Below are 15,070 nucleotides of genomic sequence, written 5' to 3' on the forward strand. Positions count from 1 at the left end.
AATTGAGTGATTCTGAGACCATCCTGTGTAAAGAGATTGGATGACTCTACCTGAACAAAGCCTTGCAGAGCGAATGATATAAAGTGTATATTTTGGTGAACTTTAAATTGTACATGTAATACATGGTTGGGGTAGAAAAATTTGAAAACATGGATAAGCAAAAGAAAGAAAAAAGAAATAATGCTTATAATTCTACCATCCAGAGATATTATGCCTTTCAGACTTCTCTCAATGGATGGATATAAATTTATGTTACATAAGTGGGCTCATACTGCTTTAGAACCTACTTTAGAAAACTTAGTATTTTGTGACTATCTTTCCATATCAATAAATACACTCCACGGCATCATTTTAAGCGGCCATTTTTTAGTCCCTATTGAAGAACATCTTGAACCGTCTTCAATCTCCCACTTCTATTTGTGTTAAAATCTTAACTGTATCCATTCAAGCGATGTGTTCTTAGCCACATGTACAGAAGAGGGCACTTGAAAAATCAAACCCAGAGTAATCACCACCATTATGTTAATCACTTTAGAGCTCTTTTCATTGCATATCCGATGGAGCTTTCTGCCGTCTGGCAGAGTCTTCAGGTGTTGCTATTAGGTGGCACAGTTCCTTCAGAACACAGATGACTCATTTGATGAGTGTGTGGGCTACTTCTGTGTGGACTTGACCCCACTTCCATTGTCTTGTATTTCTGTATTCACACCAACTCCCTCAAAAAACAAATGACAAGAATTTGATGTTTTGCAGTTGTTCGTGATTGATGATGCATTCTTGAAACAGGGAAAAAATTAATGGATTCAGTAGATCCTGCAAAATGTTTATGAATAGACTGAGCAGAAGAAAATACCTTTTCTACTAGGTAAACTACCTGGGGCCTCCGGAGAAGTTAACTGCTGATATCAGACTCACCCTGACGAGATAGAAATGCTGAACTGAAGTGTGTCCCCTTGGTTTGCAGAGCCCTGTTTTCTCCGGCACCATCCGCGTACGATAAAATTTGTCTGTCACATAGGAGCATCTTTCAAATGATGACATCAAAAACAAATACTACAAATTTGAACCTCAGGGAAGAATGAAGCATAAGGACCTCACTGCTTCCCTCTAGTGGCTATGTCCTGTTTCAGCGGGTCTCTTGGCACTTAGGTGGGTCCTGTACTGGGAAGCCCAGCGCCCTCTTGTGGAGGGCAGGAGAAGGTGTCCACATTTCTCATAAGGGCAGAGACCTGGGCTGCGGAGAAGCCCGTGGATTGGCAAAGACAAACGACCTGAGGGACTGGTAAACACGAGTCACCTCCGCCAGAGCTTGTGGACGTTCCCCCCACACGGAGATATCTTAGAAGCAGAATCAAATAAATTCTCATGATTTAACTGTCTTTTTAAAAATTAAATATTTGTTAATATTCTATTTATTCTGTTACTTGGAATGTTCTCTTGGAATTAGCCAGTTTAAGTAGTAAGAGATAGCCCTGTTTATCAGACGTGGTCCATGAATAAAGAGAATGCTCCAAAGAGCTGCTAGTGTAACCCATGGACCATGATAACTTGCCAGGTTTTGCAGATAGAAGATAATGATTAAAGATGTGGGCTGTGATGCCTAATTCCCGTGCTGGTTCTGCCAACTGGATGGCAGGCAGGCACCAGACTTAAGTTTTCAAAACCTCACTTTCCTATAAAATGAGAATGCTGATAGTTCCCACCTTGCAGAGTTATGACAATTCAGTGGTGAAGAACTGGCCTGCCAATGCAGGAGGCACAGGAGCCTCCTATTTGATCCCTGGGTCTGGAAGATCTCCTGCAGAAGGAAATGGCAACCCACTCTAGTATTCTTGCATGGGAAATCCCCTGAACAGAGGCGACTGCTGGGTTACAGTCCACAGGGTCACAATGCGTTGGAAACAACTGAGCATGCATGCAAATAAATACATTAGCACATTGTACTTAGCAAATGCTATTACTATTTAACCAGAAGATTAACATTTTTTAAAAGGTGTATTACTTTCTTTGTTGCCTTCTATGACAAAGTACAATGACCAACATTAATCATTTTCTAGGAGGCTCCTATTTCTTTTTGTGAAAAATGACTCTATGCTCATAAATAAGACAATGAAGAGCTAAGAAGTGGCAAAGTTCTGAGTATGGTTATCCGACTTTTTCCTACTACAAACCTAGTGGTCTGCATATGAACTGCCTGTCCTACATTCTGAGTTCTTCCTTCTATTTCCATTTTCACCTGTTCTCTCCCTGTCTTACTGCCCATTCCTAACACCACTGTTGACTCCACCTTCTCTCCAATCTGCTGTGGACTCAGAAAGGAGGTAACAGAGCTCATTAGAATTTTGCTTTATGCAATAGGTTAAATAGGCTCCAGCGGGAACATCTGAAGTCTTTCCCTCTTTGCAAAACACATATTCTCCTGTCTGAATACATGTATGCCTTTTAGCATCCATGGACTCCATACCTAAAACGTAGAAAAGAGCTAAAAAAAAAAAAAATGGAAGTGTTAAAAGACTTTGTTTTTTAGGATGGGCAGCTGATCATGTGAGCTGGGAGCTTTCAAGGCAATCCTACTTTGTCTTTTGTCTCCTTGTTGGAGGGAGGGTAGGCTGGGTCTACTCCCTGGGCCGAAGCACTGGCCCCTAGTGGTCGGGTTGGGTAGTGGTGGGGAGGGCAGGCTTCTATGACAGAAAATGGTCTTTCAGGTAGTGGTAATGGAAGTTCAGTTCAGTCGTTCAGTCTGGTGTCTGACTCTTTGTGACCCCATGAACCGCAGCATGCCAGGCCTCCCTGTCCATCACCAACTCCCAGATTCCACCCAAACCCATGTCCATTGAGTCGGTAATGCCATCCAACCATCTCATCCTCTGTTGTCCCTTTCTCCTCCTGCCCTCAATCTTTCCCAGCATCAGGGTCTTTTCAAATAAGTTAGCTCTTTGCATCAGGTGGCCAAAGTTTCAGCTTCAACATCAGTCCTTCCAGTGAACACCCAGGACTGATCTCCTTTAGGATGGACTGGTTGGATCTCCTTGCAATCCAAGGGACACTCAAGAGTCTTCTCCAACACCACAGTTCAAAAGCATCAATTCTTTGGCACTCAGCTTTCTTTATAGTCTGACACTCACATCCATACATGACCACTGGAAAAACCATAGCCTTGACTAGACGGACCTTTGTTGGCAAAATAATGTCTCTGCTTTTTAATATGCTGTCTAGGTTGGTCATAAGTTTCCTTCCTAGGAGCAAGCGTCTTTTAATTTCATGGCTGCAACCACCATCTGCAGTGATTTTGGAGCCCAAAAAAATAAAGTCAGCCACTGTTTTCACTGTTTCCCCATCTATTTGCCACGAAGTGATGGGACCGGATGCCATGATCTTAGTTTTCTGAATGTTGAGTTTTAAGCCAGCTTTTTCACTTTCCTCTTTCACTTTAGTTCTTTAGTTCTTCTTCACTTTCTGCCATAACGGTGGTGTCATCTGCATATCTGAGGTTACTGATATTTCTCCCGGCAATCTTGATTCCAGCTTGTGCTTCCTCCAGCCCAGTGGTAATGGAAGAGCAAGCAGATATTAGCCAGGGGAGCATAACTGGAGGAGAATCTGAACCAGAGTCAAGATGGGAGCAGAGAGCACAGTGGGGAGAGGCAAGGTGACTCTATGATTGAGAGCATAATGACAAGGTGTAAAGTGCAGTTCTGCCTGTAGCTTTGTGGTGTAGTGAGGTCTGGGAGCATGATTCCCCCAGCTCTGTTCTCCCTTCTCAAGATTGTTTTGGCTACTCAGGGTCTTTTGTGTCTCCATACAAATTTTAAAGTTATTTGTTCTAACTCTGTGAAAAATGCCATTGGTATTTTGATAGGGATTACCTTGTATCTGTAGATTGCCTTGGGTAGTATGGTCATTTTACCGATGTTCATTCTTCCATCCCAAGAACACAGTGGACCTTTCTGTCTGTCTGTGTCATTTTCATCAGCATTAGTCATATAGCTTTCTGAGAACAGATCTTCTACCTGTAGGTAAGTTAAGTTTTTAATGACACCGACCAGCACACCATGGATTTCATTACAGATCCAAGGTGCCTAATGATATTTTAAAAGTTTTTTTTTTAATTTCATATTGGGGTATAACCAATTAACAATGTTGTGATAGTTTCAGGTGCAGAGCAGAGCAACTCAGCCATATATATACATGTATCCATTCTCCCCCAAACTTCCCCCACATTCAGGCTGTCATATAGCATTGAGCAGGATTCCCTGTGCTAGACAGTAGGTCCTCGTTGGTCTAATGACATTTTAAAACTTATTTACATTTTATTTTTAATTTTCCTATTGTGGTCTCTCACACTACAACATAATCACATTGCCTGGCATATAGAAGGTGCTTCTCTTAGACGGCTTTTTCTTAGAAACAGACCCTGAACCAAGAAATATGAGTGCATGTGATTTATTAAGGACATGCTTCTGGGAGAAACTGTTAAGGAAGCAGGGAGGCTGGAGAGAGAAGAGGATGCTGTCAAGAAATGGTGCAATGGCAGAAGAAAGTCCTGGTCTCTGATTCCCAGGGGAGCTCTGGAAAGTCAGCTGCAACTCAGAGTTTGTCCCCCTGGGAGGCAAGGAAGGCAGTATTCCAAATACTCCCTCCCACAGCGAGGTCAGTCACTGAGTGGCAGAGGCCAGGGAGTGCACAGTGGGGAATAAACTCCCAGCAGACAAGATGACTTCAGCAGCCACAGTCAGCTTAGAGGAAAGGGGAAACTGTGAGCAGCTAACCATGCAGCACAGAAAAGCTGGGACCTGGGAAGTGTGTCAAGGGTGTCCCCTAGAGTTCTCACTAAGGATGTCATAAATAAGTGGATCAGTGAACAAGTACAAGGCCCCCACTCCTCCATCAGGACGCACATGGTACCATTTTTTGCTTTATATCATGTGTAGTACTTACATCCCCATTACCTAGTGTTCTGTGGATTAGATTTTGGTAAAGAAACATTGTTCAGCCAGAGAGCTAACTTCTCCTTATCCAGGACACTGGGGTTTGGGCATAAGCCCGTCCAATGACAGAGACAGCAGAACTGGGTTGGTTTCCAGAGTCAAACCTTCCAAAGAACTGGAATCACCAGTGCACGAGTGTGACCTCAAGAAAGACGTGACCAGTGTGGTCCTGCGCCTAGCATTAGAATGGACAGGAAGGGGTTTAACGCGACCCTGCACCTCTCATTGAGTGAGTGAGCAAACAGCAAATGAGACCCTGGAAGTCCATCCATGACTTCCAACATGAGAAGGTGATCAAGAGTCCAATGTAAGAACAGAAAAAGAAGAGATCAAAGTCAGTCTCCCCATTGGGAGTAGCAATAAACGGTCCAGAAGATAAATTTTTGTGCCTGTAAATACCTTACATGATGATGAAGAGAATATACAGATGTGTGAAAACCTCATAAACAAAAAGGTGGCTCTGTCCCAGCTGCTCACGGTTAGAGAACTGCACCACCATCCACTACCCCAGAGGAAGGAGCAAAGATTAAAACCAGAATGACCTCCATTCATGAGGCTTGTTTTAGTCGAAATGGGTCTAGTTCTTCAGTAGAAATTTTGTCTGCCTATAGGGAGGTAGATATGTTCAAATAAAGATACTTTCCTTTCTTATGTTCCCATTGAAGGACCCCCAACACGGGTAGTCCTATAGAAGAAATGTGCAGTGAATCTGAGGGATTCATGCATAGCTCACCTGTGCTGTCCAGCCTAGAAGACTGGGGAGAAATTGCCACAAAAATCACACCCCAAATAAGATCCTGGTATACAGACTTTGTTTTATAAGTTTTGTGTGTTTCAGAGTCTTAGGAATGAACAAGGAAATAAAAAAATAGTATATTCTGACTCTCAGCTATGTTCCCAGCAGTTGAGGGTATAGCATACCGAGTCTGGAAAGGTGAGGGGCCACAGTGCCTGCTGCAGCAGAAAGGAACCCAAGCCACTTCCTTCCCACCGTATTTGAATCTGAATGCAGGCCTGTCCGCTTATGTGCCCTTTTCACTGTGGACATAAGCAGACGGGGACACAGTGAGGGTTAAGATACCAACTGAACTGACCTTTTGTAACAACTTTTCAAGGAGGCAGAAATGGAAGTCCTGACTACAAACTGGGGCTGGCTTTGGCAGTTTAAAAATGTACAGCTAATTCACACCATAATTACTCCTTTTTTAAAAAAAATTATAGTTGATTTACAGTATTAGTTTCAAGTATACAACAAAGTGATTGTTACATATAGTTTATAGCTTATAAGTATATATATATAACTGAATCACTTTGTTATATACATATAACTGAATGTAGAGATATATGTTAATATTATATAAGATATTGAATATAGTACCCTGTGCTATGTAGTAAATCCATGTTGCTTATCTGTTTTATGTATTGCAGTTTGTATCTGTTAATCCCATGCTCCTTTATCACTCCCCTCACCCTCTCCCCTCTGGTAACCATAAGTTTGTTTTCTATGTCTGTGCGTCTGTTTCTGTTTTGTTTATAGATTCATTTTGTGTCATAGTTTAGATTTCACATGTAAGTGATATCATATGGTATGTCCTTCTCTGTCTGACTTCTTTCACTTAGTATGATGTCCATCATGTTGCTGCAAATGGCATTATTTCATTCTTTTTTATGGCTGAGGAATTAAGATTACTCCTGAGCTTTCAGTACTAGTAGTAATGTGTGATCTCCAAGTGAATTGTGAGATTTGTATAGCCCAACCTGTAAGTATACAAAAATGGAACTGGGAATGAACTAAACCCATTCACCATCCATTGACACCTACAGTAATGCCCTGCTCTGCAACTGGGACGTCATGTGGGAGCAGGGTTAGCAGGTTGAAACCTGTGTGATAGAATCTCTGATGCCAAGAAAATGAATCAATACCTGTGGTAGAAAAAAGATGGGTTAGTACCACTGTTTGTGTTGACAGTTTGAGATAAAGGGTGTTCGTAATTTTCTAGAAAGGGATTTCCTATATATTGAGAAATACTGAAGGAGGCAGGAAAGTTACAATGTCTGAGTGCCTCCTATGCCTCCTGATTATCTACATGGAGGCAAAGGCCCTGCTCCTGACCTTGGGGAATATTTCCCATTGCCAATCCATGCTGCTGGTAGAAGCCTGCAACAACAGTCCTCAGCTCACTGTACCAAACAAGGCTCCTGAAAAGAAGCTTTCTTGGAGTGGGCTCCAAGTGCTGCTTCTCTGCTGCATGATCCCCTAGCACCAGGGTCCAATTAACATCCATAAAACTGACCCATCCTGGGAGATTCTTTCCCCTTTGGAAGTAGCCTGTCATATAATTGGGGCTGGAGCGCTACTATAACCTTCAAAATAGTGTGGCTAATGGGTAGGAACTCAGGGAAGGGAGGAGTCTTAATTTCAGGTGGATTACCTGGGAGCTTCTGATGACCTCCTTACTGTCCCTCCATCGCCCCCACCATGATCACTACCGCTCTAGCAGTGTTCTTCCTCTCACGAGGGGACAGCAGCTGGCTTTCTGTACATTCGTCTCAGCAAAGCAGGAGCTGTATAACTAAACACCAAGCAAGTGTTCAATAATAGAAATTACAAAAGCCTGCTGAGTGTCACGCCTCCTGAAAAGGTACTCAAATTCAGGGTTGTTTCTTTGATAATTTTTATTTTAACATTGTTCTGGCCAAACAAAATATATCTGCTGTCCATATGCTAGCTTCACAGGTCACCAGTGGATTACTTCTGATGTGGACCATCCTTTCTTTCATGGACAGCCTTTAAATTTCTATTTACTTATTTTAGTGAGGTGTAGTTGATTTATAATACAATGTAGGTTTCAGGCAAACAACACAGTGATTCACAATTTTTAAAGGTTATACTCCATTTGAAGTTATTATAAAATAAATATTGGCTATATTCCCTGTTTTGTACAATATACCCTTGTAGCTTATTTATTCAGACATAGTCGTTTGTACCCCTTAACTCCCTACCCCTATATTGCAACTCCCTCCCTTCCCACTGGTAACCACTAGCTCATTCTCTGTATCTGCAAGTCTGTTTCTTTTTTGTTACATTCAGGAGTTTGTTGTATTTTTTATATTCCACATATCATACAGTATTTGTCATTTTCTGTCTGGCTCATGTCACTAAGCATAATACCCTCCAGTCCTCTCTCAACCTCAGTTGTGCACTTGAATCACATGAAGAGTTTTAAAAATATACTCATAAGGGACTTCCCCTTGTGATCCAGTGGCTAAGACTCTGGCCCCACCCAGCTTTGATCCCTGGTCAGGGAAGAATATCCCCCATGTCACAGCTAAGAGTTTGCATATCACAACTAAGACTCAGCACAGCCAAATAAAAATAAATATTTAAAGAATAAAAACATAGTCATAAATGAGTTCTTGATTCTATACCAGACCAATTCATGCAGAAGCTCTGGGGGTGGGAACTGGGCATTACTATTTTTCAAAAGCTTCCTTAAGGAGTCTACTGAGCAGCTGGTTTGGAGGACCATCATCTTCAGGATGATCTGCTGCGGCTCCCCCAAACTCAGAGAAGCAGAGACAGCCCTGAGAAACAAGCCAAACAAAAAAAAGAAAACAAGAAAACAAGCCAATAGAAGGATCTCAGATGCCCTTTGGGTAAGGCTAAGTTTGGAGAAGACACTTTCAAGGATGTTGTTGGTGGTCCTTGTAGTTCCTACAGATTCCTGCAGACCAGGCTTATCTCCTTAGATAAGGAGACTAAGACCTAGCTGGTGCTACTATATATGCAGAGTACATCACATGAAATGCCAGGCTGGATGAAGCACAAGCTGGAATCAAGATTGCCGGGAGAAATATCAATAACCTCAGATATGCAGATGACACCACCCTTATGGAAGAAAGTGAAGAACTAAAGAGCCTCTTGATGAAAGTGAAAGAAGAGAGAGAAAAAGTTGGCTTAAAACTAAACATTCAGAAAACTAAAATGGCATCTGGTCCCATCACTTCATGGCAAATAGATGGGGAAACAATGGAAACATTGAAAGACTTTATTTTTGGGGGCTCCAAGATAACTGAAGATGGTGATTGCAGCCATGAAATTAAAAGATGCTTGCTCCTTGGAAGAAAAGCTATGACCAACCTAGACAGCATACTAAAAAGCAGAGACATTATTTTGCCAACAAAGGTCCATCTAGTCAAAGCTATGGTTTTTCCAGTAGTCATGGATGGATGTGAGAGTTGGACTATAGAGAAAGCTGAGCACCAAGGAATTGATGGATTTGAGCTGTGGTTTTGGAGAAGACTCTTGAGAGTCCCTTGGACTGCAAGGAGATCCAACCAGTCCATCCTAAAGGATGTCAGTCCTGGGTGTTCATTGGAAGGACTGATATTGAAACTGAAACTCCAATACTTTGGCCACCTGATGCAAAGAGCTAAGTCAGTTGAAAAGACCCTGATGCTGGGAAAGATTGGGGGCAGGAGGAGAAGGGGACAACTGAGGATGAGATGGTTGGACGGCATCACTGACTTGATGGACATGACTTTGAGTAAGCTCGGGGAGTTGGTGATGGACAGGGAAGCCTGGTGTGCTGCAGTCCATGGCATCATAAAGAGTTGGACATGACTGAGTAACTGAACAGAACTGGTTTTCAGCCTTGAGAACTTCATCTGGACATCTTCCCCTATAATCTTTCCCTCTAACAACCCATCCTCCAGCATTTCTACCTACTACCAAAACACAAATGCTGAGAACTAGGCCTTGACTTCCAGCAAGGCAGGAATCCAGTCCCCTTATGACTCCAGGGAACGTGGTTCAAAAGGAAGGCGGTTGAGTAGAGCAAAAAGAATAGAGACAAAAAGAACAACAAATAAGGAAATAATGAAAAGATGGAACATGCGGCTAAGTAGGAGCTAAGGGTCTCACCCAACCATAACTTCAACTCAGACCATTGAAGTCCCACATGCTGATGTCCACACATGGTCACAATCAGTTGTGTGTTAGTGTCAAACTTTTACTGTCACTCTACCAAAATAGAGCCTGCCATTAAGTTAGCTTAAGGTTTAAAATGAATTATTTCTTAACATATTGTGTCCAGGGTCCCCTTTTTTTTTTTGGTGGACTGCACAAGAAGTAGCTGAGAATGAATCTGTAAAAGAAAAAGTCCTCTTCATATCTTGAGTTTTAAGGTAAGGCTGAAAGAAATGATAACCTGATTTCTGTGTTTTAGATGTGAAGAAACTGAGGTCCAGCATGGTGAAATGACTCCTCTAACATCATACAACTATCTTGAGGCAAAGGTAGATGTGGTATCAAGATCCACAATCAAAGCATGCATCTCTACCAGTATAGTCTGGGTACAGCCGCAGAATCCTTCCCAATAGAGATTCCGTAAGGCCCACGATCAATTGGTCAGAGTTGTACATCCTAGATGTGTTTTCATCTCTGTTTTAGGATACACATTGGGAAGTAGTTGGTTGGTTGCTCAGTTGCTTCAGTCGTGTCCAACTCTCTGTGACCCTATGGACCGTAGCCCACTAGGCTCCTCTGTCCATGGGATTTTCCTGGACAATATTGAATATTGAAGTGGGTTGCTATGCCCTCCTCCAGGGGATCTTCCTGACCCAGGGATCAAACCACATCTCCTGCATTGCAGGCAGATTCTTTACTGACTGAGCTGCCTGGGAAGCCCGTTGGGAGGAAGGGGTGACCTTAAAAGATACATTTATAAACCTCAAGGATTCCTTCTGTTCTTCCCTGTAATTGGATATGCAGAGTCTGTGGATGCATTTCTGCCACATCCATCTTAGACTGTGTGGGTCAATGATACAGAGCAACCCTACTGGGGGAGAGTTTGGACACTAAATATCTGAAAGAAAATAGCAAATCTTAATCACACAAAATCCCCAAGGTAGCTAAATGACCACATAATTGACTGAACCAAAACAAACAGAAAAACACAATTGAATATGCTGTCCACCAATTGTTGTTATTAAAGAACAAAAATCATATCCTGCCCAAGTCATCATTAAAAATCAAGATAAAAAGTTGAAGGCATTTTAATTTTTTCTTCATATATCTGGATACTCATTCCTAATTCCTAAACTCTTTATTACCCAACTAGGGGCTTATCCTTTCACTGCCAGCTTCCCTTCTGCATCTCTCTCTCTTCAGCATGGACACCACATTGACCCCCAAGTAGATCAGCAGTTCCCCTTCTTTCTCCTATAGATTCTCTCAGGCTCATGTAAAATAGAAAAGTCAGGGGCTCTAGATATGCTCTCAGTCCCCTGTAGAATAACCCACAGAAGATCCCTCCTCCTCTTCCTAGTCTTTGCTGGGCAGACTCAAGCAACCCACTGCTGTGACTGCTCCCTCATCTCTCTCTGTTCCCTGACTTTTGGGTCATTGCCTCATTTGCTCAGAAACATTTTTTTATCCTCAAATAATTTTCTCTATCACATATTTTAGTGATTATTTACTTATTCATCTTTCCTAATCAAATTCATACTTCCTGAGGACAGAAACTACACTTCTGTCATTTTATACTTTTCAGCATCCAGTAGGTTATGTAGTTAATCAGTTATTATGTACATGAATGAATGAAAGAAATAAAGACCAAAATGAAGGAAGTAGTTTTACTACCTTTGTTTATGCTGATGGTTCTTTCTCTAAGGGAAATAGACATTTTGTCCAAATGTGTATAAATGAAAGTTGCTCAATCACGTCCTACTCTTTGCAACCCTATGGACTATACAGTCCATGGAATTCTCCAGGCCAGAATACTGGAGTAGCTAGCCTTTCCCTTCTCCAGAGTCTTCTCAACCCAGGGATTGAACCCAGGTCTCCCACATTGCAGGCAGGTTCTTGACCAGCTGAACCACAAGGGAAGCCCAAGAATACTGCACTGGGCCGCCTATCCCTTCTCCAGTGGATCTTCCTGGGTCTCCTGCATTGCAGGCGGATTCTTTACCAACTGAGCCAACTGTATATATAAAAGCACAATTAGAAAAGAAATGTTTCAAAACATAGCTTTACAAGGGGGTCTTTCAGTTGGTTATGCCAAAAACGAGAGCCCAATGAACCTAAAGTTAATGTTTATTTAAAAAATGTGTTGATTTGTTGTTTCTTGGTGATTTAATATAGCCTTTAGACAACAGGGTGAGGAGGTATGTAGAATTAGCATTGAATCAGCCCTAAAGAGAACAGTTGTAAAAGAGAGTCAAAAGTGCCCCAAATAGCTCCTTCATTGGTTTGTTACAGAGCCCTATACCTACTGAAATTAAAAACTATTCTTCTTCAGAAAGTAGTTCTGAAGTTTTATTATTCTTATTATTCTTGCGATAATTCAATAATCAGATATTGAATGCCTATGGATCATTAGATCTGGACATTTTACCAAGGATATTTCTTGCCTAGAGGCATAGAGCACTAAATGGTCAACTCTACAGTAGGCATGGCATTGTTTATTTTATTAACCAACTAGGAACCTTCTCTCCTAGCAAAGATCAGGGATTTAAGGAAAGTGGGCAGTTAAGTTTTACTGACCAGTATTCTTCCATTAGAAGTATTTCCTTTGACACTGTTGCTTTTTGGTGACACCTTGTGTAGGATGGAATTTGCATAATTTTGGGGGCTCATTGGAGAAGGAAATGACAACCCACTCCAGTACTCTTGCCTGGAAAATACCAGGGACGGAGGAGCCTGGTAAGCTACAGTCCATGGGGTTGCTAAGAGTCGGCCTCAACTGAGCGACTTCACTTTCACTCTTCACTTTCATGCACTGGAGAAGGAAATGGCAACCCACTCCAGTGTTCTTGCCTGGAGAATCCCAGGGACGGGAGCCTGGTAGGCTGCTGTCTATGGGGTCGCACAGAGTCGGACACGACTGAAGCGACTTAGCAGCAGCAAGGCAAAGGAAACAAAGGCAAAAATAGACTCGTGGGATCTAATCAAAGTTAAAAGTTTTTGCACAGCAAAGTAAACCATCGACAAAATGAAAAGACAACTTACTGAATGGGAGAAAATATTAGCAAATGATATGATCAACAGGGGATTCATATTCAAAATATATAAACAGCTCATACAACTCAAAATCAAAAATCAAATAAGCAACTTGATTAAGAGTGGGAAAAAGACCTGAATAGAAAATATACAGATGGCCAGCAGGCAAATGGAAAATGCTCAGCGTTGCTAATCATCAGAGAAATGCAAACGAATGCCACAATGAGACATCGCCTCACGCTGTGCTTGCGCTTAGTTGCTCAGTCATGGCTGACTCTCTGTGACCCCATGGACTGTAGCCTACCAGGCTCCTCTGACCATGGGGATTCTCCAGGCCAAAATACTGGAGTGGGTCGCCATGCCTTCTTCCAGGGGATCTTCCCAACCCAGGGATCGAACCCAGGTCTCCCCCATTGCAGGCAGATTCTTTACCATCTAAGCTACCAGGGAAGCCCTATCACCTCATACCTCACACCTATCATCACAAGGCCACAAATAACAGCCATTGACAAGGATATGGAGAAAAGGGAACCCTAGTACATTGATGGAGGGAATATAAATTGGTGTAGCCACTATGAAAAACAGTATGGAGTTTCCTTAAAACAGTTCTAAAACTAGAACTACCATATGATCCAGCAATTCCACTCCTGGGTAGCTAGCTAAAGAAAACAAAATCACTAATTCAAAAAGATACACACATTTCAGTGTTCAGAGCAGCTCTATTTACAATTGCCAAGATATGGAACAACCTTAGTGTCCATCAACAGGTGGGCAAAGAAGATGTGCTACTTACACACACACACACACACACACACACACACACACACCCCACTGGAGTACTACTCAGCCCTGAAAAAGAATAAAATCTTGCTATTTACAACAATTTAGATGGACCTGGAGGGTATTATGCTTAGTGAAATGTCAGACAGAGAAAGACAAAGACTGTATCTTATTACTTATATGTACAATCTAAAAAATAAAATGAATGAATATAACAAAATAGAAACAGATTCACGGATACAGTGAACAAACTAGTGATTACCAATGGGGTGAGGGAAGGGAAGAGGAGCAAGTCAGGAGTAGGGGATTGAGAGGTACAAACTCCTATGTACAAAATAAATAAACTATAGGATATAAGGGCTTCCCCAGTGCTCAGATGGTTAAAGAGTCTGCCTGCAGTGCAAGAGACCCAGGTTCTATCCCTGGGTTGGGAAGATCCTCTAGAGAAGGACATGGCAATCCACTGCATAGGGTTGCAAAGAGTCAGACACTGAGCAACTCACACTTTTTCACTTTCACTGTACAGCACAGGGCATATAGTCAGTATTTTGCAATCAAAACAGTATGGTACTGGCACAAAAACAGAAATATAGTTGAATGGGACAGAATAGAAAGCCCAGTTATAAACCCACAAATCTACAGTTGATTAAACTATGACAAAGGAAGCAAGAATATCAATAGAGAATAGTCTTTCAATAAGTGGTGCTGGGAAAACTGGACAGCCACATGTAAAAGAAAGAAAACATTCTCTAACACCATACAGAAACATTAACTCAAAATAGATTAAATACTTAAATGTAAGATCACATCTATAAAACTCCTAGAGGAAAACATAGACAGGACACTCTTTGACATAAACTGCAGCAATATTTTTTTGGATCCACCTCCTAGAGCAATGAATAAAAACAAAAATAAACAAATGGGACCTAATTAAACTTAAAAACTTTTCTTTTTGCATATCAAATAAACAAAATTAAAAGACAGCCTACAGAATGGGAGAAAATATTTGCAAAGGATGCAACAAACAAGGGATTAATCTCCAAAATCTGTTAATAAAAATAGCCAGTGCAGCTCAAAACAAACAAACCAACCACCAAGCAAGCCAATAAAAAATTGGCAGAAGATCTAAATATACATTTCTCCAAAGACATTCAGATGAACAAAAAGCACATAAAAAGATGTTCAACGCCACTAATTATTAGAGAAATATAAATCGAAACTACAATGAGGTATCACCTCAAACCAGTCAGAAAGGCCATCATCAAAAACTCTACAAATAATAAATGCTGAAGAGGCTGTA

At 41.6% G+C, this 15,070-nt stretch overlaps 1 long non-coding RNA gene across 4 annotated transcripts in view; it reads right to left on the reverse strand.

The window, feature by feature from the left end:
* Nucleotides 1-15,070, reverse strand: part of LOC110149917 (uncharacterized) — a 54,313-nt gene that overhangs the window by 8,465 nt on the left and 30,778 nt on the right. For 3 of the 4 annotated variants that reach the window (XR_011492679.1, XR_002317574.2, XR_002317572.2), the window contains 2 exons: nt 7,421-7,561; nt 3,867-4,010 (listed from right to left, as the gene is read on the reverse strand). This is a non-coding gene — a long non-coding RNA (uncharacterized lncRNA). Of the gene's footprint in view, nt 1-3,866; nt 4,011-6,650; nt 6,912-7,420; nt 7,562-15,070 lie in introns of those variants that run through there. The other variant, XR_002317576.2, reaches the window with a different exon arrangement.

This window comes from Odocoileus virginianus, chromosome 18 (assembly GCF_023699985.2).
Source record: "Odocoileus virginianus isolate 20LAN1187 ecotype Illinois chromosome 18, Ovbor_1.2, whole genome shotgun sequence".
Lineage (NCBI taxonomy): Eukaryota > Metazoa > Chordata > Mammalia > Artiodactyla > Cervidae > Odocoileus > Odocoileus virginianus.